The 24,163-nt window shown below is 37.2% G+C and overlaps 1 protein-coding gene across 50 annotated transcripts in view; it reads left to right on the top strand.

The window, feature by feature from the left end:
• The window catches only part of LOC145261258 (uncharacterized), a 652,396-nt gene that overhangs the window by 234,880 nt on the left and 393,353 nt on the right, over nt 1-24,163 (top strand). The gene's annotated exons all lie outside the window — the stretch shown is intronic.

Genomic DNA, 24,163 nt, shown 5'->3' with positions numbered 1-24,163 from the left:
CAGTCCAAGTCCGAGTCGTTAACCACTTGATCACCGTCACCTTCCTCTGGCTCGCTGAAGGAGAAGGATTACATATGTTATTGGCAGGGGAAAGGCTGTAATGCACAGAGTTTCGTAATGAGGAACAGCCTGCTCCATATGATAGAACCAGGCAACAATGGTATGGAACAACTGTTCACTCTCCTCCCCCAACACCACCGAAGCCCCCCCCCCTCCCTTTCACGGGGGCACCTTTTGTGGCCTTCGGGCCAAGATCAAAGTGCAGTATCTGTTCCGGCAGATGCTGCAATCAAAGACCATTGCCTTTGTGGCAATCTTCTAGTCCATGTAGGGGCAACCCTACATGGGCCAGCTGGCAAATCACTATCCAGCTCCCATTTCCCACCTCTCGGGAGCTGGTCCCCTTTTCCCTTCCCCCCTCTCTCTCCACATTAAAAAAGGCCTTGTGCCTAATTTGCTCAGTGGGGAAGCAAATAAATACAACCCCAACACCACCGAAGGTACAGTCACCCTTGTCTATGTGTATGCCTGAAGGCTATTCGCTAGAACAAATGCAAGAAACGAGTTCTGTGAGAACCTTGCATCCATCATCAGCAGCATCCACGGTTTTGGTTGTTTTGTAGAAAAAAATGTTTTTCATTTATTTATTTTTTTTATTTATTTATTTTTTTTTTTAATTTCATTTTCACTCCAAACAAGTGCCACTTTTGTGTAAGGGGCTACTATTTGGAACATAATTGCAAGGATAGTATGTAGGGAGTTGAGCAGTAAGGTGCCTGTTTGCATTACACTTAAACTTCTGCATGTCAGTACAGTCAGGGAAGCAGGAACCTGAGGAAGAAACTATTTAAGTAGTTTTTATTTTTGACTTGCAGAACATGATTGAGTTTTGCAAAAGGAAAAGAAAAAAAACAAAAAAAACAATAATATCAATATTTGGTATATTTTAGGTCAGGAAACCAGGTTCAAAAGAAAGTCACAAATCTGATAGGCCTTGAACTGGCATCTCAGCTTCAGTCTCTGTCCCATCGACGAAACGTTGCATCCTTCTGCCTGTTCTACAAGTATTTTAATGGTGAATGCTCTGACGAACTGCAAGCACTTGTTCCCTCCACGACGTGAACACCCTCGATAAACCAGACAGGCTGCTAAATCCCACCCCCACACTGTAGAGATCCTTAGATGTAAAAGATCTTTCTACCGCAGTAGTTTCTTCCCCAGAACCGCTAGACTTTGGAATTCCATTCCAGGTCCCTGCTTCCCCAACTGTACTGACATGCAGAAGTTCAAGTGCAACGTGAAACGACATCTTGCTGCCCAAATCCCTACATAGTATCCCAGTAGTTGTTGCCCCTGATAGTAGCCCCCTACACCAAAGTGGCAATGTACCTTGTTTGGGGTGAAAATGTAATAAAAAAAAAAAATATCTTCAGATAGTCTAATCTTGCAGAACCAGGTCTCCCTTGATAAACCGTTGCACAATAATGTGTGTCTTTATTCGCAGGAATTTTCAAAACAAGTGATTAGATAAGACTCTATAAAGTTAAATTTGAAAACAATTGATCTGTTGAAGCATAAGATTTAAAAAAAAACAAAAAAACTTTTGTTCAACTCAAAACAGGGCATATTCTTTGCAGCTGCCGTGGCAATGTCTTCATTGTATTTTTCTAATTCACGTTGTCTGTTTAATAAATTCAGTAATTTTATTTTATTTTTTTTTACTCTTATTCACCACAAACAAGACACAGTGCCACCTTTAACATAAAGGGCTACTATTTGGGACTATATCTACAGGAGCACTATATAGGGAGTTGAGTAGCAAGGTGTCTGTTTACATTACATTTAAATTTCTGCATGTCAGACAGTCATAGAAGCAGGAAACAGAGAGGGAATCCCAAAGTCTAGCAGTCCAAGGGAAGAAACTATTAGAGCAGAAGGCTTTCTGGCATCTAAGGATCTCCACAGTAAAGAGGTGGGATTTTGCTGATTGTCGTGTTAGTCGGGAGTATTTATGTCGAGGAGGCACAAGTGATTAGACATTAGACGTAACTTTCTTTTTCCTTTTAACTTTGGTCATTAATATTTTGCCAAGGTCGCTGGAAAGATGGTGGGATCCTTCTACCGCTCCAGAAGATATCTCACTACTGATGCAATTCTCTATCTATATAAAAGCCAAGTACGTCCAAGGATGGAATACTGTTGCCATATCTGGGCAGGGGCGGCCAAAAACAGCCTATCATGCCTTGGCAGAGTACAAAATAGACTTCGTGGCTTAGTGGGGGATGCCCTTTTCTCTACCCTGCAACCTCTCTCCCACAGAAGAGACGTTGCGAGCCTATCATTGTTTTATCGTTATTTTCATGGCAGGTGCTCGTCTGAACTCCAATCTCTGGTCCCCCCTCGCCAATCTTTCACGAAAAACACCCGTCTAGCTGAATCCACTGTGAAAAATTTCCCCCACTCTATATCTGTGCCTAAATCAAAACGCGGATTCCATGAACAAAGCTTCTTTCTTAGAACTGCACGCCTGTGGAACTCTGTTCCGTCTGCCTGCTTCCCTCCGGACTACAACTTGGATGTCTTCAAGTCCGATGTTAACAAATTCCTAATGAACCGCCCCCTTAAGTAAACACTTCATCAAATCTTCACACTAACGTAATGTACTTGCAATAACCCTTATCCCTGAGTGGCTTCCGGGCCTTGATAAGTTGTGATCACTGTGTAAAAAATATATATATATATATATATATTTTAAGAAAATCTATCTGCTACCCTTGAAAAAAAAGATGATTGCTTTTTAAAAGCAGCGTTCTCTTTTTCATGCTCAACGCGAAAAGATGAACAGCGAGGAGGCGTAAGAAGTTTCTTATTTTGTCAAACAGCGGAACAGGAGTTTCTGTAATTTAACATAAACAGTAAACCGCGACATCAAGCTGTGAAGCCGACAAGTGTGACCAGCCTTTCTTTCTTTAAAATATCTGTGCAACCCCAAAAGAAATGTATTTAAGAAGTCGATCTTAAAAAGTAACAGAACTCTGTGCTGTGTGAGCTATAGAAGAAAGAGAAACAAATCGAGACTTCAGATCGCTAAATTGAAAGATGTGACCATATTTTCTGTGTTTTTTGGTTGTTTGTTCATTTTTTTTTGGACTATTGTTCCCATCTTGAGTGTTATTCGCACGACGTTTCAGTCGATGTAACCTTCGACCCGTGGCATAGCGGATAAAGTTTTTAGTAAAATTCAGTTGTAAGTTACACTCTTCTGGAGGTTGACAATTCAATCCTCAGTGCGGGCGACATTAAAAAAATATAATAGCAAATTACTTAGTATTCCTGCTCAGTCATGGCTGACAGAACGAATGCATGCTACGCCGATGGATTAAATGAAAAGGTCCTGTTTGAAATTCCATGGAGATTCCCATGATCGACAGAAAGATTCCTGAGTCGATAGAAAGATTCACAATTTCGACAGAAATATTTCCGACTTCAAATTTCAGATGTATATATAACATTATTATATGGCAGATGTATATATAACATTATTATATGCCAGATGTATATATAACATTATTATATGCCAGATGTATATATAACATTATTATATTGCAGATGTATATATAACATTATTATATGCCAAATGTATATATAACATTATTATATTGCAGATGTATATATAACATTATTGTATGGCAGATGTATATATAACATTATTATATGCCAGATGTGTGCATAAGTTATTATGGTTGGTCAAATGTATGTAAATAATATTATAACATTCTAGATGTATACATAAGGTTTGATGATATACCGAAAAGATTCCTGACTTCGATAGACAGATTCCTAACTTCGTAAAGATGCACCTGAGATCGTAATATTGCGACAACAGGCCTTAAGATGAGAACAGTAGTCCGAAGATCAAAATAATACAAAAAAAATGTTATGAAACTTAGACTTAATGTCATAACTTATTAATAAAAAACAAGGCTCTTCCATCTGAAAGTATCCTGCACCTCTATAAGGCCACCATTCGCCCATGTATGGAGTATTGTTGTCACATTTGGGCTGGTGCATCTGCTGCTAGTCTCTCGCTCCTAGACAAAGTTCAAAAGAGAGTCGCCTATCTGATAGGCCCTGAACTGTTATCTAAGCTTCAGCCTCTGTCCCATCGACGAAACGTTGCATCCCTCTGCCTGTTCTACAAGTATTTTACTGATGAATGCTCTGACGAACTGCAGACACTTGTGCCCCCACGACGTAGACATCCTCGACAAACCCGACAGGCAGCTAAATCCCACTCCCACACAGTAGAGATCCCTAGATGTAAAAGATCTTTCTACTCCAGTAGTTTCTTCCCCAGAACCGCTAGACTCTGGAATTCCATTCCAGGTCCCTGCTTCTCTAATGGTACTGACATGCAGAAGTTCAAGTGTAACGTGAACCGACATCTGCCCAAATCCCAACATAGTGCCCCAGTAGTTGCTGCCCCTGATAGTAGCCCCCTACACCACAGTGGCAATGTGCCTTGTTTGGGGTGGAAATGTAATAAAAAAATAAAAAAAAAAATAGCCCCGAAAGAAGACCTCCCAGCAGGCCATGAACTCCCCTGGAAAGAGTAACACTCAACCAGGCTCGAGTGAAGCTTGCCAAAACACAGAACAATATGCATAAGTTGGAGCTATGTACAGGACGCTCGGCATTCCTGTATTAATTAGTTTAGTAATGAATCCTAGTAATGCGACTGGGCACCGCTTAATGCTCCCATGGAACTTCCTCTTTTGGAGGAAGCCGGTTAATCTCGCGTAGGGTTAGTGCTATTTCCATTTTTTCCCCAATCCTATATGTAGAAATATGTGAAGTGTACATATACTTTATATTATATAGAGATATAGATAGACAGGTCACCCCAAAAAGTTAAACAACAATTTTAGTAGAAGCTAACAAAAGCATAAATAATATGAGGTATTATCGATGCCAGACGTATACATAGGATATGATATATCCGATGATATATCAAATGTGAGATATTATGATTGGCCAGATGTATACATACGACATTATGATATACAAGACATATGCATGATATTATGATATTCCAGATGTATGTATAATATAGTATCATATGCCAGATGTGTACATAAGATATTATGGATGGTGTCAAATGTATGCAAATAATATTATAATATTCCAGATGTATGTATGAGATATTATGGTATGCTTGTTATAGTTTAGGAATCGAATCATTTTATCAAACCCACGAGAAAATAAACTTTTGATAGCCCCCCCCCCCCCACTGTTAGATAGCCGGGTATCAAAACGGGGATATTAAATATAAAGCGGTTTTGAAACGCCATCAAACGGTTATATGCACTATACTGGGGGTGTATATAAACAGCGTAGCTGTATAACGAGTATATATATATATATATATATATATATATATATATATATATATATATATATATATATATATATATAAAATAAAATAAAATAAAATAAAATAAAATAAAAATTACAATTAAATTTACCAAAATGATCCAAGATGGTAAAACTAAAGTATATTATAAATATTAAAGAATTAATATTGATAAAGTAATATTCACCAGATATAAAAGCTCGATAAAACCAAATAGGAGATAGGGCTTATAATAAAAGCAAATAGTTAATAAAACAGGTTAAAAGCACATTTAATTTGAAAAGGAAACACTTAATAAGTGGATAGTCCTTAATCTGTGCAGTTTCGAAGAAATGCTTTCCTTCTCATCAGAGGATAGTATTTAGCAAAAGGTACAAGGAAATTGGGAAAGAATTCCAATAGTATTATTAAAAGAAAGATAAGATATGCGTTAGACTCGGCTGCCGAGGCAAGGCGTAATTAAGAAAAATGAGTTATTGGAATTCTTTCCCCTTTTCCTTGTACCTATTTGTGAATTATTCCACGGATTTCTGCCTTTTGGATTATTTTGAGTCATCTTCCAATTACGCGATTCCCTTGGATTTTACTTGTGCGAATGGAGATTTAACTAACTTTCTTGGATTTGCATTTTTGGATTTTATCGTTATTGGATACTTTACCTTTCAGCAGACTATCCATTCATGTGAAATCACTTTTTTTCTTCACCCTATTCCCTCTGCTTCACTTTTTGTTATCAAGTAAGATCTTTGACTTACTTGTAGTTTAATCAAATACTTTTGCAAGTAAAATCCGATCCCGCATTTTGCCAAATCCTACTCTCTGATGAGAAGGAAAGTATTTCTTCGAAACTCCGCGGATTAAGAACTATCCACTTATTTAGTGTTTCCTTTTCAAATTAAATATGTTTTAACTCTTTCTCAAAGTGTTTTTAACATGTTTTATTAACTATTTGCTCTTATATATATATATATATATATATATATATATATATATATATATATATATATATATATTCCCAGGATTCGGTACTGATATTGAAGTCTTTGAGGGAGACTTTGAGGTTGTCCTTAAAGCGTTTTCTTGGTGCTCTGACTGAACGCTTGCGTCGGCACAGCTCGCCATACAAGAGTTGTTTTGGGGAATCGCTTGCATCAGACAGACCTCACTGGCGTCACCTCATCAACAAAGGAGCTGAAACAGCTGAAGAGAGAACCCTCAAAGCAGAACAGAAGCGTGCAACCTGCAAAGCCAGAGCAACAAACTCTGTCCCCACAACACCTGCTCACTACTGTCCAACTTGTGGGAGAGCCTTCCATGCCCGGATCGGCCTTACAAGTCATCTCCGGAAGCACAAAACAATACTTTTACTCACTGATGTCATGGTCATCTTCGACTTCGAAGGACGAACACGATATATATATATATATATATATATATATATATATATATATATATATATATATATATATACACACTGATGTATACATAACGTATGTTTCTATAATGAGTCTCTTTTAACTTAGGAGTGTTAACGTTCTGAAATCTGATTCGTCAAGTGTATTCTCTATTGGGTGTTAATGTGTGCATACATAAATTAACAGTTTATAGAAATCGTTGTCGGTTGGAACACCAGCAAAACCTACCTCAAATCTTCTTTCCATGCGTCTTTTTCATGCGTCCTGAAATTCAAGGTGTTTCTCCCCGAAAGTGAAAACGCCCAAACCGGAATTGTATTTTGATATAATCATTTATTCTTTGCTGGCTTCTTTTTTAGAGTTGGCAAGCTTTTTATAAGATTACATTTTTCTAAGTCGCCTCCTTCTAACTTTTACTGGTGTCCAGACTTAAAACCACATCTGTTTGCTAATGCGTTGCGTATAGCACTGATCTCCCAAGTGACTACATCTCAAAATCTATATTTTTATTACGTTATCACTACACGTAACCTAAAGATCCTTGCTGGGTTTTTGTCACGTATATTTGCTTACATAATGGTTAACTTAAATTCCACCTGTCAAATTAACATCAAGTTAACATTACTGAGAACTATTAAATGTAAATATTTCAACTGAACACTCATAAAATATTTCTATCAAACAGTTATACTTTAACCAATCATAAAAATCGACTATTATAATTTCATCATTATAATCGACCATTTTGATAGTTTCCGGTGTTTTCCAGTAGACTAACAACATAACAAAACTCAAAATGTTGGTTAATTTTTTTTTCTAGAACATTGTATAGAGCAACGGTTTCCAAACTTTTATTAATTTATAATTTATTCATACAAAATTCCAAGATTGCTACAAAAATTATTAATTTCAAATCAATTCAAAATTATTCGAACATGCAAATTTCCAATGCTATGAATTGACCTCAATAATACGGATGATACTGCAGTTTTTTTTTTAGCTAGTAATTCTATCCTGGCTCTGTTGTCGATACAACTTGGACGTCTTCAAGTCCAACATAAACAAACTCCTGACAAACCGCCCCCTTAAGTAAGACACACTATCTAACCACCCAATACTAATAATTACTACAATACTATCTCATTGATTACTGTACACGCAATAACGCTCATCCCTGAGTGGCCTTCGGGCCTTGATAAATGGTGAACCCCATGTAAAAAAAAAAAACCCAAGTTGTCTTCCACATTTAATTGATTTCGGTTCTTGTTTTTTAGGATGAAAAGTTGGGATGATTCTGCTTCACATAAGTTGTTGAAAACGGCAATAAATTCCTTAATGTGATTTCTGATATTTTTGGAAACTTTTTGCCCCAAATCCTTGCAGTTTCAATTTTCAAAGCATGATTTAGCTTCAAAATTGTTTTTTTTTTATTTTTTTATTTTATTTTATTTTTTTTAAATCGATGAACATTTCCTCTGTTGCTCAGAGCATCAGATATACATGGCTTAAAAAAAGAGTTGATTGTAAGGAGGAAAGATTTGTGAACAGTAAGATTTTCCAAATGTTCTTGTATCAAGCCATAGAAGTCATCGATGTTACTTTCATTTGCCGTTTCTTCAACAGATTGGCCAAGCGTTAAGAACATGTATAATTTCTTTTGATTAATTTTGGTGATGCAGTGTTCCAATTTCATTTTAAAACACGATATCTTTTCAGACAAAAATATCATCGTACTTTCCTTATCCTGTAATCCTATATCAATGCTATTAAATATCTAAAAAAATCGACCAGGTATGCTAATTCGCACAACGTAAATTCATCCGTAAATAATGATCCATATTTGCTTGCATTTTAAGAAGCAAGAAATATTTGCAACTCTCCTCTCAAAAAAAAAAAAAAAAGAATCTCCTCAACGCCTTCCATCTCCATGAAGTAGTAGTGTTTCACGTGTTGAACATAAATCTTCACATAAAACTTTGAAGAGCGGTCTTGCAAGTGGCCTCGATTTAACAGCATTTATTGCTGTCAGCACTTGGTTAAACACTTCTTGCAATAATGAGTACCAATTACTTCTGGAGTCTCTATTTAAACTATCCATTGGAAGCCAAACATATAGCCGAGCATTTCAGGTGCCCGCCAGTGGAAACTCTGCACAATTTCTCCCATTGGATCGAATGTTCTTTGAAGAAATCATGAGTCAAATAAAAACTAGCAGCAACAGTAGTTAACGTTTGCACATACTTACAAAACAAGAAATCTTTAATTTTTGTCATTTTTTTAATAACGAACACAAGAAGTTCTGAAAAGTTTGTCACTTCAGTAGTTTTGTGAAGCTGTATGCTGAACGTAGTGCTTTTGAGAACGGGTGAAAATATCAGCAGCAGCAAAGGATGGCTGGCTTGCGAAGAGATTAGCAGCAGCAGTAACCAAAAACAAAACCGCGCATATGCAAATCAGGAAGTGTGCGCAGGTTGGCGCAACAAAAAAAAAAAAGAGAAAAAGGATACAACGTGCCCAGAAGAGAGGAAAGTCGACGTCAAAGAAAATGAACATGTAAAGTCTAGGGAGAGAATGGGCCGGCTGTGGCTAGCATGCGGTCGGAAGGAAGAGAAACGCGACTAGGCATGATGGACTTGTGGCAGCAAGAGACTTTTTAAATGGGGTTGAGTCGGGAGAGTAACGTGTAATATAACGTGATTTTTATTTATTTTTTTCCTTTGTTTGAGCGTAAAGACAACGTCACACAGCCCAGTCGGAGTTTCTTTAAATTCTTGAATAAATTGAGGTAAAATATCCTTGGCCATATCTGTTAACTTTCATTTTCATCGTATTGTTTGACATGCCATAACTTATTTAATGCTTCCAGACCGATCATGAGACGTACAATATCTTTGGTGCATGAAAAAAAAATAAGATTCTCAGCTACTGCGTGTGGGGGTTTTAATCATATGCTATTTTTTTTTGTATGAAGCTTCAATGGCGGCTAAATTTTTGTTTTGAAATAATCCCCTGCTATCAAGCAGGCAGTTTTTGACACCAACAACTTTTGCTTTAAAATGTCAATACTTTTACCTTCCAATCAGGGTGCTTAGTTTGAAGTTTATCTAGTTCATAGACTCATAAACAAGAACTTCCAAACTATGGTGTTTCCACACCGGCAATAAATATATCAGTAAATACCCACTTCAAGAAATCATCGCTATATTTTTTGCACTCATTTTTAAAGGTGTTGTGTATTGTCTTATCTAAACTGTGTGTTATTTGTGTGTTATCTAACTGCTTATCTAACGGACTATTGTCCTCAGATCTCTTAATGTCTATTTACTTAACGGCCCGTTACTCGTCTAGTGTTCGTGTGTGTGTGTGTGTGTGTGTGTGTGTGTGTGTGTGTGTGTGTGTGAAGCATATAATACGCATACTCATGACGACATATGTGTTTGCTGTTGGCTGCTTTTGTGTTTTGGCCGCTGCCTGGAGGATTCGTTAACACATTGGGGAACTGGGTTCTGCTATAACGAGAATACATGCCAGACACAAAACGATGTATGTTTTTTATATGTTGGTTTATTTCACTCCCAGGCATCCCCGCAGCATGGAGTGAAATCGACGATCTCGGACTTGTGGCGTTTCTCTGCATCCATTTGGAGACCGTTGCCATATGTTTAACCTATCTTGCTTCCTCGGCTTCTTGGACCCAACTCAACTAAACTTACTCAAACCGGGACACCTGATGCATCACGTCCGGTCCACGCTTGCATAGTTCCAGTGCAATTCATTGGCCACCCAGTTTGATACATGACACAACATGACCCTTTGACCTTTTCACGCTCACTCAACTTATTGTTTCCCACGAATCAATCTGTTGTTTAGTCTGCTAGATAGATAGACAATTAGACATATATATATATATATATATATATATATATATATATATATATATATATATATATATATATATATATAGAGAGAGAGAGAGAGAGAGAGAGAGAGAGAGAGAGAGGGAGAGAGAGAGAGAGGGAGAGAGAGACAGATAAATAGATAGAAAACTAAATAAATACTTTCTACTCGGCATTGCCCGGCTGTTACCTAACAAAGGATTAAGAATCACTCAATTAGCACTACATAAGTGAAAGAAGTGACACCGATGTTATTCACCAGTTGGGATTTTCTCCTTCATGTTGATGGGAAAAGTATTGGCACATATGTTCGAATAAAAAATGTATAAACATTGTTATTTTGAGTTACAGTAGATTTGAATTATTTGGATGATTCTGACAACTGTTCCCATCTTTGGTGATATTATCATAACTTTTTCAGCCAATGTAACCTTCGACCTTCTTTTCGTGTCTTTTCGAAATCGGGAATTTTTATGTCAAACTTGAGACTCTGTATAGAAGTTCGGGTGGAACTCTTTATTTAATCCATGGGGGTAGCTTGCTCTCATTCCGTCAGTGGTGATTGGTTAGAGGTCTTAAGTAATTGATAATGGTAATTTTCGTATCGCCCATACTGAGGATTGAACTTTCAGCCTCCAGAATACTGTCACTTAGAACTGAAAAAAAAAACTTAGCACTTATATCCGTTACGCCACATGCAAATAAATAGGGAATATTCTGCTAATTTTTCTACTGGTTGGAACTTCTTTCTTTTTTCTTGATGAAAGATCACCTTTCTAACAATGATCCGTGGCGTAACGGATATACATGATAATTACTAATCAGTTCTAACTTGGAGGGGGTTGATCATGTGATCAGTAAGCCTGTTATCGGAAAGGCAAATTATCACAAACAGAGATAATTATACTCTACCGTATGTTTCAAAATGGAAAAACTATTATTCAACTTCTCACACATCTCATGGTTGACCTCTAGTCATTAAAACAGCCATTTTACACCTACAATATCTGTAAACCACCAAAGATTGCTAAAAACTTAAGCATTAAATTTAATTTTTGATAGAAATAGACTTTTTTTTTTTATTACATTTTCACCTCAAACAAGGCACATTGCCACTTTGGTGTAGGGGGCTACTATCAGGGGCAGCAACTACTGGGGCACTATGTTGGGATTTGGGCAGCAAGATGTCGGTTCACATTACACTTGAACTTCTGCATGTCAGTACAGTTAGGGAAGCAGGAACCTGGAATGGAATTCCAGAGTCTAGTGGTTCTGTGGAAGAAACTACTGGAGTAGAAAGATCTTTTACATCTAGGGATCTCTACTGTGTGGGGGTGGGATTTAGCTGTCTGTCGGGTTTGTCAAGGGTGTCTACGTCGTGGGGGCACAAGTGTCTGCAGTTCGTCAGAGCATTCACCATTAAAATACTTGTAGAACAGGCAGAGGGATGCAACGTTTCGTCGATGGGACAGAGGCTGAAGCTTAGATGCCAGTTCAGGACCTATCAGGTTGGTGACTCTTTTTTGAACCTTGTCTAGGAGCGAGAGACTAGTAGCAGATGCACCAGCCCAAATATGACAACAATACTCCATACATGGGCGAATGGTGGTCTTATAGAGGTACAGGATACTTTCAGAATGGCTGATACCAGTGATTTGATACAATTGGATGCTAAGGAAAACCGTGAGTTTTCACATCACATTCAACATAACGTTTAACACCATAACTAGTCCAGTCAAAATACGGATTGACCCTGAATAAATCCCAATAAAGCGTTTTATGATGTTTTTATTACTATTATATGTGGGGAACAGCATATTAAAATCTGATCACCACAAAGGTCCTAATTATGACATTACTAGTGGGGGTACCCGGCATTGCCCGAGTGTTTGTTTCCGGGACGGGGGGGGGGAGTTTTAAAAAATGTTATGGTAGGTAAGTAGGAAGGATCAAACCCGGAGTCATGAGTAAAAGTAGGAAAATAAAGTGTGAAAAAAAAAACATCTGCAACGTTAACAGTTCGGCCACCAAGAAAAGTCCATTCCAGTTGTTTAGGAAAAAAAAAAAAAAAAAAAAAAACGACTACGGTAGGTCGGCGCGAACGTGAAAATATAATGTGAATTGTCCAGCACGCTAACCACTACGCCACAGAGCACTGCAGCTTAGTTTAGTGATTTTAAATAACTTCACATGAAAGAACTACGAAGCCAAACCGGTGTTCTCTTCTCAACTGTTCCTTGTGAACGATCCCCAAACGGTGTTAAGTGGTGGCAGGGGGAGGAGGAATTTATTAGAGAGAAAATATTTTACCACTTCCATTGATCTTAACCGATTTTGGCCGTGACTTCTTAGCAGAAAAAGTATAGAAATCTAAGATTATCGAGGAATTTGAGAAATAATAAGCCTATAACACACCTCAGATATTGTTCTGCCGTTTGTGCATATTATATTTGCATGAAATATCTTGATTTTTAATCCTATTAAGGTCAAAATCAGACGGGAAAAAAATGAGTTCATTTTATTTATATAGAGAAGAAGAGATAAAACGATGACACTCATTGCACTAAAAATAACCATTATTTCCATATTTCAAAACTGTTGCTTACAGAAGATTTTTCATTCTTTATAAGAGTAAGTGAAATTGATGCTGGGCTAATTTATTAACTTTCGGTATTTTTTGATGTTCGCGTACAAATATTTGCAAAAAATAGAATAACAATTAGGTGACACAACTACTTTTTAACTTTTGGGAGTTTATCCTCCTGTTAGCATTGGGTTCCTTCTTTTTCTTTTTTGTCAGATACTCATTGAAGGGACCACATGAAGGTTGCCAAAATCCATAATGAAAAAAGATACTATGGATGTAACAGGGCTTGAACACAGTGCTTTTGAATTACTGCCTGCAGCTGAACTTAATCAATACTGGATTAGGAGAAATGCAGTTGGGTGATGTGCAAACTTTGCTTCATGCTAATCTTTGTTTGTTTGTTTTTGTTTCACGGCATATCGACCCTTTCCAGGTTATTTAATGCGGAATCCAGTGATTTTAAAGAAACATTTTTTAATAGAGTATATTTGTTTTTTTTTTGTTTTTTTTTAAGTTGGTTTCTATTTAATCCATAGTTGGGACCCTAACAGGTACTACCCCTCCAGGTCAGAGTGGACCTGGCAGCAATGGCAATTAAAGGATGGCTCTACACTCTTCAAAGCCCGCAAGCTGGGGCCTCACCATCGGATATAGTTTAAGGTCATATCCAGGACCATGCCAATCTTTCATGAAAAACACCCGTCTATCTGAAACCACTGTCAATAATTTTCCCCACTCTTTATCTGTGCTTAAATCAAAGCGTAGATTCCATGAACAAAGCTTCTTTCTTAGAACTGCACGCATATGGAACTCTTTTCCATTTGTCTGCTTCCCAGCTGACTACAACTTGACTATCTTCAAGTCCAACATAAACAAATTCTTGATGAACCACCCTCTTAAGTAATCCAGTTTACCAAATTTCTATTACTAACGATTACTATGATATTTTGCCATTGACTACTGTAAACTTTATAACCCTTATCCTCGAGTGGTCTCCGAGCCTTGATAAGTGGCGACTCCCATGTAAAAATAAAATGTAAACCTCATCATTGTGCAGGCACCCATTTAGAATGTATCCATTATTTCTTGAGAGAGAAGGGGGTCAAATATCGTAGGAGCAAACAGTGCGATAAATTGGCCCAAACTTTAACATACATTTCCAGATGTTCATCGTGGCGCCATCTTGTTTAACCGATGATTTATTCTTCTTTCAACTGCAACTTCTCTTTCATCTTCGATAGTTGCACCAAACAGAAAAGGAAGTGAGGTTCTTTTCTTCAAAACATTTTTTTATTCTTGTTATCTTCGCATTCCGTTAAGGAATACTATTAAATGACTTTCATGCAAACGATGTTAATTTAGTAAGATCTAGCTGTCCCGACTCAACGTTACCCAGGAGTATTTACAGTGACGAGACGATTCCAGAACAATTACTAGTTCTATTCGAAATTCTCAAGAAAGGAAGCTATTAGAAACGACAATAGTCTAGCATCTAGTGACATCTACCGTGAAATGACTACATTATGCTGCTAGTTTTCTTTTTTTTTTTTAAATGATTTTGACCACGTTTTTAAACGATGTTTCCTCCCCCGTTGCCAACGTTAATCTTGAAAAGGGTTGGATGAAAGACGTCTCGATAGTTTTTTTTTTCTTTTATCTAATTTATGTTTTTTAAACATGCAATTCGAGCTTAAGAGAAATATACTTTAGAAGTGTATTTTCGTTTTATTTTCTCTGTGAAATTTTCTTCTTTAATGATTTATGTTTAAACTATAGAAAAAAAAAAAGAAGCGAACCCTCAACAATTAATTATAGCACTACGTTCAGTGTTATTCAAATGTTTTTTTTTAATTGCATTTTCACCCCAAACAAGGCACAGTGCCACTTTGATGTATGGGTCTACTATCGAAACATAATTTTCAGGAATACTATGTGGGGAGTTGAGCAACAAGATATCTTTTTACATTATGCTTAGACTTCTGCACGTCAGTACAGTCCAGGGATCTGTATAGCAGTTCTAGGGGCAAAAAACTATTAGAATAGTAGGCTTTCTTACATCTAGGGATTTCTACTGTATGTTGAGTTTGTCAGGGGTATTTACGTCGAGGAGATACTAGGGCTTTTAGTTCGTCGGAGCATCTACCATTGAAATACTCATAAAACATCTACCATTAAAATACTCGTAAAAGTTGGCTGAATTGAAGGTATTTTCGTAGAGGTGATACAAGTGCAGTAAATCTATCGGAACATATTTTATGAAAGTACTTGTAAAAAAAGTACAGGTATCGATCATTGTGATAATGTGACAGTGTGAGACCTATTAAGTTAGACACTCCTTTTTGCATCTTGTCCAGGAGCACGAGGTTAGTGATTGGTGCAGTAGCTCACCAGTATTTTACACATAGACGAATGATGGCTTCACAGGGATACAGAGATACTTAAAGTTTGGAGAAGTTTACTATCCCAGTAAAGATGTCTACGTCAAATAAATTAATGTATTATATAAATCTCAAATGTCTGTTTATGTGTATATAAAGCTGTATATCTCGCTAAAACTTTCGACACACGCGACCAACATTGACAAAATTGATATCGTTTGAAAGCTGAGTCTCTCGGCCGAATAATATCCAAATATTGGCCAAAAACATTCATTCTTTCACCGTCAAGTAAGCCATTTTTTACAAGGAGGGGTCAATTTTTTCATCAACATTTTTGCGAGACATTCAAGCCACGCATGAACAACGTTGCATAAAACAGGTTATTTCGAACGCACGTAGGCGCATTGATAAGACCGTTTGCTTTTTTTTCACCTCGTTTTCCTCTTGTGTATTACGGGTTCGAGCCTCCTACTACTCCCTTTTTTTGCGCTCACACGGGTACTCGCTCCTATCTTGAGTTGTTTTAATTCTTTTTTTAGGGCTTTGGTTACTCAACTAACTCCCTTGCACACACCTCAACACACACGGACAACGCCGAGCACCCAGGCTAGTGAAATATAAAATAAATAAATGACCTTAAATAAGTTAATAAAACATTAAATAAATGAATGACCTTAAATAAATTAATAAATATAAAAAATAATTTAATGATCTTAAATATACTAATAAAATACGAAGGGCGTGCAATAAGTAATACCCCTGGCCCACTTCCAATAGCAGTCGAGCAACGAAACTTGGTACAGTTATTAGTCTTTCTCTACATAGGAACGGCCCAGAGTTATGCATTTCTCCCATCGTTTGATGCAGCTCTGGAGACCGTTTTTGTAGAACACCCCAGGTTGGTCCTCCAACCACGACGTGACTTCAGAAATCAATGCTGCATCATCTGGGAAAGGCTTTCCTATCAAAAACAACTTCATGGCTGGGAAGAGGTGAAAGTCAGAGGGTGCAAGATCAGGAGAGTAGGGAGGATGAGAAAGGATTTCATAACCACACGCCCGTGCTTCTGATCTGGTGACATGCGAGTTGTGGACCGGAGCGGTGTCCTGCAGGAGGAGGGTACCTTTGCTGATCTTGCCCCACCTCGTGATTTTGATAGCTTCCCTTAATTTCCTCAAAAGTGAAGCATAATAGGCTCCTGTAATTGTGGTACCCTTTGCCAGGAAATCTGTCATCACTACTTCGTCTTGGTCCTAGAAGACTGTGAGCATGACCTTGCCAGTGGAGGGTTACACCCTTGCCTTCTTTGGAGGTGGTGAGTCCAAGTGCTTCCACTGCATTGACTGGGCTTTGGTCACTGGAACAAAGTGATGGACGCAGGTTTCATTCTGTGTAATCAGTCTTTTGAAAAACTTTGACTCATCTTCTTGGCACATCTCCAAATTCATCCTCGAGCACTCGACGCGTTCTCGTTTCTAGAATGGTGTGAGCAACCTGGGAATCCATCTGGCAGACACCTTATGCATATGCAAATGGTCATGAATGATAGTTTCCACAGACCCTGTACTAATCTTGACATCTTGAGCTATTTGGCGAATAGTAATGCGCCGATCTTCCAAAATGGCAGCCTCAACTTGACGGACAGATGCCTCATCAATGGCAGAAGGTCAGGTCTGGGAGCTGTTTCTACAGACTTTCGGCCATGTTTGAATTCACGATGCCAGCGTTTTACAAGGTCATATGATGGGGCATTTTCACCATAAGTTTCTTTCATTTCATCAAACGTCTCCTGTGGTGTGCGTCCTTTCAAATACAAAAACCGGATCACTGCTCAACATTCAACAGGCTCCATTTCACACCTGACTCAGTTCAAACACCTGTAAAATAGAAACCACAATTAGTTCAGACCTGCAATTTGCCACATAACCCGTAGAGATATAAATCATTGGACATGCAAAATTTCAGCTAGATCAGACAACTGGAAGTGGGTCAGAGGCATTACTTATTGCACGCTCCTCATATAGAGTAAAAAAATGACCTTAAATAAATTAATAAATATAAAATGAATGAATAGCCTTAAATAGATTGATAAAATATAAAATATATAAATGACCTTAAATAAATAAACAAAAATTAAATAAATAGATAACCTTCGATAAATTAATAAAATATGAATTAAATGAATAACATTAAATAAATTAATAAACTATAAAATAAACAAATCACTTTTAATCAATTAAACATAAAATAAATAAATAACCTAAAAAAATTATTAAAATACAAATAAATAAGTAACCTAAAATAAATGATTAAAATACAAAAATATAAACTCAAATAAATTAATAAAACATAAAATAAATATTAAATAGATATATGAATGTGATATGTTATCTTGCCTTTTATATGCATAAACAATTTTTCCAATACAAATTACATTAACAAAACACAAAATACAATTATTAGCACTAAGAATTGATTTTCAACCACTGTCCAAAACACCTTCACGCTAGCAATTAACATTAAATTGTAACCTGCAAAAAAAAAAAAAAAAAAAAAAAAAAAGGAGAAAAAGAAAACACTTTCAAAAGTCTTTTATATATAAAAAAAAAAAAAAAAAAAGACCAACTGGGAAAAAACTAACATCATTTGTTTAAAAAACACGAAGTACGCTTAAATTCGGTTAAAACATTTTTTGTACTTGGCGTCTCTAACGAACAGTCGAAACAATTCGAATATTCCAACTTACTTGCCTCTTTCTTTCTTTTTTTTTTCTTTTCTCTCCGTAATTCTTTTACAGCAAATCAAACGTTTTTCTTTTATTTTTCTTCTGAAAACTAGAATCTATATAATTATTATTTTGTCTCTTGCTGTTCTAACACATAATACAGATCACAATTCAAACACACTTAACACAAAATCATTTTATCCTATATTTTTTCACCCCATGCGCGCGCGCGTCCATTTTTTTTTTTTTTACGTTTCCTTAAATAGAACAATAATTTCATTTTTTTTACTTTCAACACAATTTTAAGCTCCATTTTTTTTCGTGAATTTAAAAACACAAATCACTTGTTTTCACTCACAAAACGGACGACATCTGTGTATCCCGCGTATATATTTTGTTTTGTGGGAATCAACTGTCTGTGTTTCTTTCTTTTTAATTCTTACTTCAACATTGCTTTTCTTCATTAAATAATTTTTGTTTCACTTTCTATCATTGAAATCATTTGTCTTTATGTTGGATAGTTGGATGTTCATGTTGGGGAGAGACAAGGACATGTAACACAAGATAGACGATGATGAGAGAGAGGAGAGAGAGAAGAGAGGAGAGAGAGAGGAGCGAGGAGAGAGGAGAGAGAGAGGAGAGAGGAGAGAGAAGAGAGAGAGGAGAGAGAGAGGGAGGAGAGAGAGGAGAGAGGATAGAGAGAGGAGAGAGAAGAGAGAGAGGAGAGAGAGAGGGAGGAGAGGAGAGAATAGAGAGAGGAGAGAGAAGAGAGAGAGGAGAGAGAGAGGGAGGAGAGAGAGGAGAGAGGATAGACAGAGGAGAGAGAAGAGAGAGAGGAAAGAGAGAGGGAGGAGAGAGAGGAGAGAGGATAGAGAGAGGAGAGAGAGGAGAGAAAGAGGAGAGAGAGGAGAGAGAGGAGAGAGGATAGAGAGAGGAGAGAGAGGAGAGAAAGAGGAGAGAGAGGAGAGAGAGCGGAGAGAGAGGAGAGGGAGGAGAGAGAGAGGAGAGAGCGGAGAGAGAGGAGAGGGAGGAGAGAGAGAGGAGAGAGAGAGAGAGGAGAGAGAAGAGAGAGAGAGACATAAAGTTCTGTGATGTTTCTTATTAACACATATAGTAGCGAGGAGGGAGGGGGTGATCAGTTCTTTTAACACAGGAGGGGGAGGAGAGATACATTTCTTGTAATGGAGAGGGGGACACATTACTTGGGAGATGGGGTTATACAAAGTTCATATAAGATGATTATTTACATTACATTTTCTGTAGAATGACGAAACAACACAGTTTTACAAAAACATTGATACTGACTTCTTTAGATCGACCAGTCGAATGATGATGACGTCAAGGAATTCAAAGTCGTTGTTTTTACATGTTTAATGTTCTCCCCTTCGCCTCGAAGGGAGGCCCTCCTCATGTCAGCTCTGTCCGGCTGACTGTGCTGACTTCGATCCGGACTCGACTGCCCCTCTGTCTCCAACTCCCGATCTGACTAAAACTAGCTCCTATATTAAGAAATTCCCTTTCTGCTATGACGTCATATGTATGGCTCTACACGTCATCGTCTCGCGTGGCTTAACCATTCGTGGTTCGGCACATGTTCCCAACACACTTCTGCAGACAAAGAGTTCTCACTAACCTATTTTTTCCCTAACCTATTTTCAATATATTTCTAAATTACATTGTTCATTATTCTCTAGCTGACCTTATTTTAATTCAGTTTTCATAAAAAGAATTGAAAAATTAAATTCTTTTTAAAACAAACATATCTAAACTATTTTATATGAAATTGAACAATGCGAAATTCTATTTCTGAGCCTTGCTTACAAAGTTCAAATCTCGGTCTATCCTAATCACATTTTCACTTATCTAATGGTTTTCTTACTTACAAAAAAAGGAGGATCCTTTTCTTGTAACATTTCTTGGGGTGGAGAGGGCTCCTGTAAGCCGTGGTGATGGCAACCTTTCTAGGAGAAGCAAATCTCTGATTTAAAAAACCATAAAGCGGAAGACCATTACCCGCATTAAGCTGGTCTGCAGTTTAATTTGTTGCTGGCTATCTTGCTCTTGCTTGTTGCTGGATCTCAACATTTTGAACCGAGAGCTGTCGTACAAAGCTAAGACTCTTTAACATAATATTTGTATAGATACTCCCTCAGGCATTTGGGCTCATGGATTTTAAATGTCTGAGGGAGTGGCACTCGTCTGACAAGACGTTGCAATCATCATCATCATCATGTATGTTTGTGTGTTTACTAAAAACTTTTGACCGACGGAACAAAAATTCACAAATTTGGTATCATATTAAATCCCCACCCTCCGGACGACAAATATAAAAAAAATTAGCCTAAAAGGACCATCAGAAGTGCGTCAACTGATCGATTTTCTGCAGGGGGTGAGGGTCTCAAAAATAGTGACATTTTAATCTTAAACATTACATATTTTTAAATCTATTTATAACTGCCCAAAAAAATACGGGCGCCAACTCTTCTACATAAAGTATACACGGGGCCGTTTATTTTAGGTCAACTTGTATTTAAAACCCGCTGAGTCATGTCACGTGATCTTGACGTCAGCAAGCTCTAATGGCAGTCTGAATTTAAAAAAAACATGTTGTTATCGGTAATTTTTTTTTAACCCTTACACAAGCTAAACTATGAACTTCTACGCTATGGCAACGTTACCAAAGTTATTAGCACATTCAAAATAGTTAGATACGATAGTTAAACGAAAAATAACAAGCCAAAAATGTGAAGTAAAAAAAATACGCTTACAAAAAATATTAACGATCGTAGTTTTTACAAAAAAAAACCGCCAGATGCCATTTTCTTTTTTAGTAACAGTCTTTAGAGTAAGGAAGACGAAGAGAGAGAGAGATACACAAACGCAAACAGAGAGAGAGAGAGAGAGAGAGACAGATAGAGAGATGTCTAGACAGGAAACGAAATACGTAATTTAATAAAAAATAAAATACTGCTACGTCATCTCGTAACGCTCCCGCGATGACCTCATTTAGTGGCTACCTGTCAATCAAACCTCTTTCACTCGCTTTATAAGCCTTATTTTAACACTATAATCAATTACTCTTACTCTTGGCCTAGACAGTTGAGTGGTTGGAGTTAGTTTCACCTCCGGGTTCAATTCAGTCTCACGACCAAAACTATTTTTTTTTCTTTTACATCTTTAGACACGTGGTCACCGTTTCTTTATTTTTTTTACTTCGCTTATTCTTTAGTTTACTTCTCCCCCTATACACACAGCGGTTTTTTTTCGCTGTTTTTTTTTTTTTTTTGGTTTTGGCTTTTCCGATTTTTTTAACATCGTTTCAGGGTTATTACTTATCCCCCCCCATACACACACCTATAAACACCCGGGCAACGCCGGGTACCCCCTGCTAGTATATATATATAAAGTGTCTATATAACCGTGGCTATATGCTTCTCTCTCTAACGTGCTCGTGCATCTTTCCATTCAATTATATACACAAGTCTTATATACAGTTTATGTGCATTTATACAGTCGGGTGTGTATGCATGCGGTCGAGCTCCTTTTAAGGACCCTTAAGTTGTGTGTAGTGTTTTACTGTGCATGTCTGTGTGTGCATATATACGTGATAAAGTTCACCATATCTTTTTTTTTCTGTTATCTTGGTCTTCTGAGATCGATTCTTCCCGTCACTGGTCGATAAGCTGTAAAGTTCATCTAAGACGAAAACACGACGCCGATTTTCTGGCAAGGATCTCTTTATTTCATCTACAAGTGAATCGGCGGATCTCTCGCATTGTTGACTCAAGTTTTGGTGCGTTTCCGTCGACGCATCTTTCCTCTGACCCTTCTGGTCTACGACTGTCTACTTTCTTCTACTCTGACTCTAACTCAAAAATCCCGATGTGCGTTTCTATTTATATGGGTGCATGTGTGAGAGGGGTAATTCCCGTTAACCGCCCGTACCCAAAATACACTCACTGACCTGTCTCGCACCACATGTGCACGCTCTGTCAATGGAAGTTACCGAGTTTGATGTCTCGCCCCTTGACCTTTTTGTACCTACCTGGCACGAGTCAGCTAGATTCAACCTAGCTCTGCGTTAACCGCGTTATCCATAATATAAACAAATATGACTTCCGAATTTTTAATATGAGGATTTGTTAAGGAAGGGTGCGGGCGAACTGTCCAGGCAAGCAGGAAAATAAACAATGGAAATTCCAGCCAATCAAAGAATGGTCGGTCCCAGGAAAAAGTGACCTAAGCTACATCTAGGCAAACGAAAATAAACAATAGAATCCCAGGACTTGTAGCGACCTGGATCCATGACGTCAATCGGTCATGGGTCAGACCGAAAACCAGCAAGATGTGCAATAACAAGCTGGCGAGGAAATAGGTTAAGAGGTCGAAGAGATATCAATAAAAAGAGGAGAGGAACAAAGCAACAGGCAGAAAGTCAGAGAGGTGGACAGATGCGGGACACAAATTGACACAGTTTGCAACCACCCTTACCACAAACTCCCACCGCCGTCATTGTGTTGAAGTGTATATTAAATATATTGTAAAATAAACTATTTTTATAAACAAAGTGTCTCGTATTCATTGATAAATGAAATAACTGTCCATTTTAATTGTTAGATGATCACCAGCCAGACATATATGTAACAGATCGATAATGTTGTATAACTTATTCTGATTTTCTTGTTATTTTCACAACGTTTTGATAAATATAACGCTTTGATAAATGTAACGTTTTGATAAATGTAACTTTTGATAAATGTAACGTTTTGATAAATGTAACGTTTTGATAGATGTAACCTCTGACCCTTATCAGATCCGTCTTGTCCACCTCGGAAATCTATACAGAATTTCAAACTGAACCCTTTATTTCAGGCTACGTATTCGGTCTGCAGTCTGCATACTGCTCATTTTCAAGCTTACTTGTAGTCTGCACACAAACAGTAACCTTGAAAGAGTGGAGGTAGGAAGAACATATACAAAATACGAGGAGTGTCGAAAGAGTAGTAAGAATTTCTTATCTTCGTTTTAAGTAAAATCTTTTTTTAACATGATCGAAACATCAGAACGTCAAGGGCACAACGTTTTTTCGCGTTATCACTATCTTTGTTTTCAAAGAAACTACAAGCAGTTAAAAATTATGAAAAATTGAGAAGGATTTACAATCATTCGTGTCTAAGTTTTTTTGATAAGTAAGATGACTTATCATCACTTGTCTTCTCTGATTAAACTTGGAATTAGACAGAAATTTCAGCCTGACGACAACAACAGATGTTAAGCTCTGGGGCACAACATGAAAGTTGTTTTAATTCTTGCCCATTTTCAACAATTGTAATTTATACGTGCATTGGATTTGCTGTTGCATTCAGATACAATTGAACAAATTTGAATTTTTGTTATATTAATTTGAAGAAACACATTTATATTTAGCTTTTTATTTTATTTTACTTCGTTATTTTTTACTTCGTTATTTATTTCGTTATTTTTTTACTTCGTTATTTTTTTACTTCGTTATTTTTTTTTACTTCGTTATTTTTTTTTTACTTCGTTATTGTCATGGTGTGAATGTTGGAACGAATAAGGAAAAAACACTCGGAAACAGTGAAATGAATTTAATATATTAAACAGAAAATACAAAATCGATGTTAGTTGAGTGGGAACTCCACTCAGTTGAATGGCAAAGTAAAGTTACGACCGTTTTTCTCTGAGTCTTGGGTTCAAACTGCTGAAAAGCAGAACCTGGTTACTAGAC

The sequence above is a fragment of the Euprymna scolopes genome, chromosome 37, assembly GCF_053919585.1.
Source record: "Euprymna scolopes isolate OS-2025 chromosome 37, ASM5391958v1, whole genome shotgun sequence".
Lineage (NCBI taxonomy): Eukaryota > Metazoa > Mollusca > Cephalopoda > Sepiida > Sepiolidae > Euprymna > Euprymna scolopes.
Note: the sequence above shows the minus strand (reverse complement) of the source record. Positions and strands in the feature narration are given on the sequence as shown.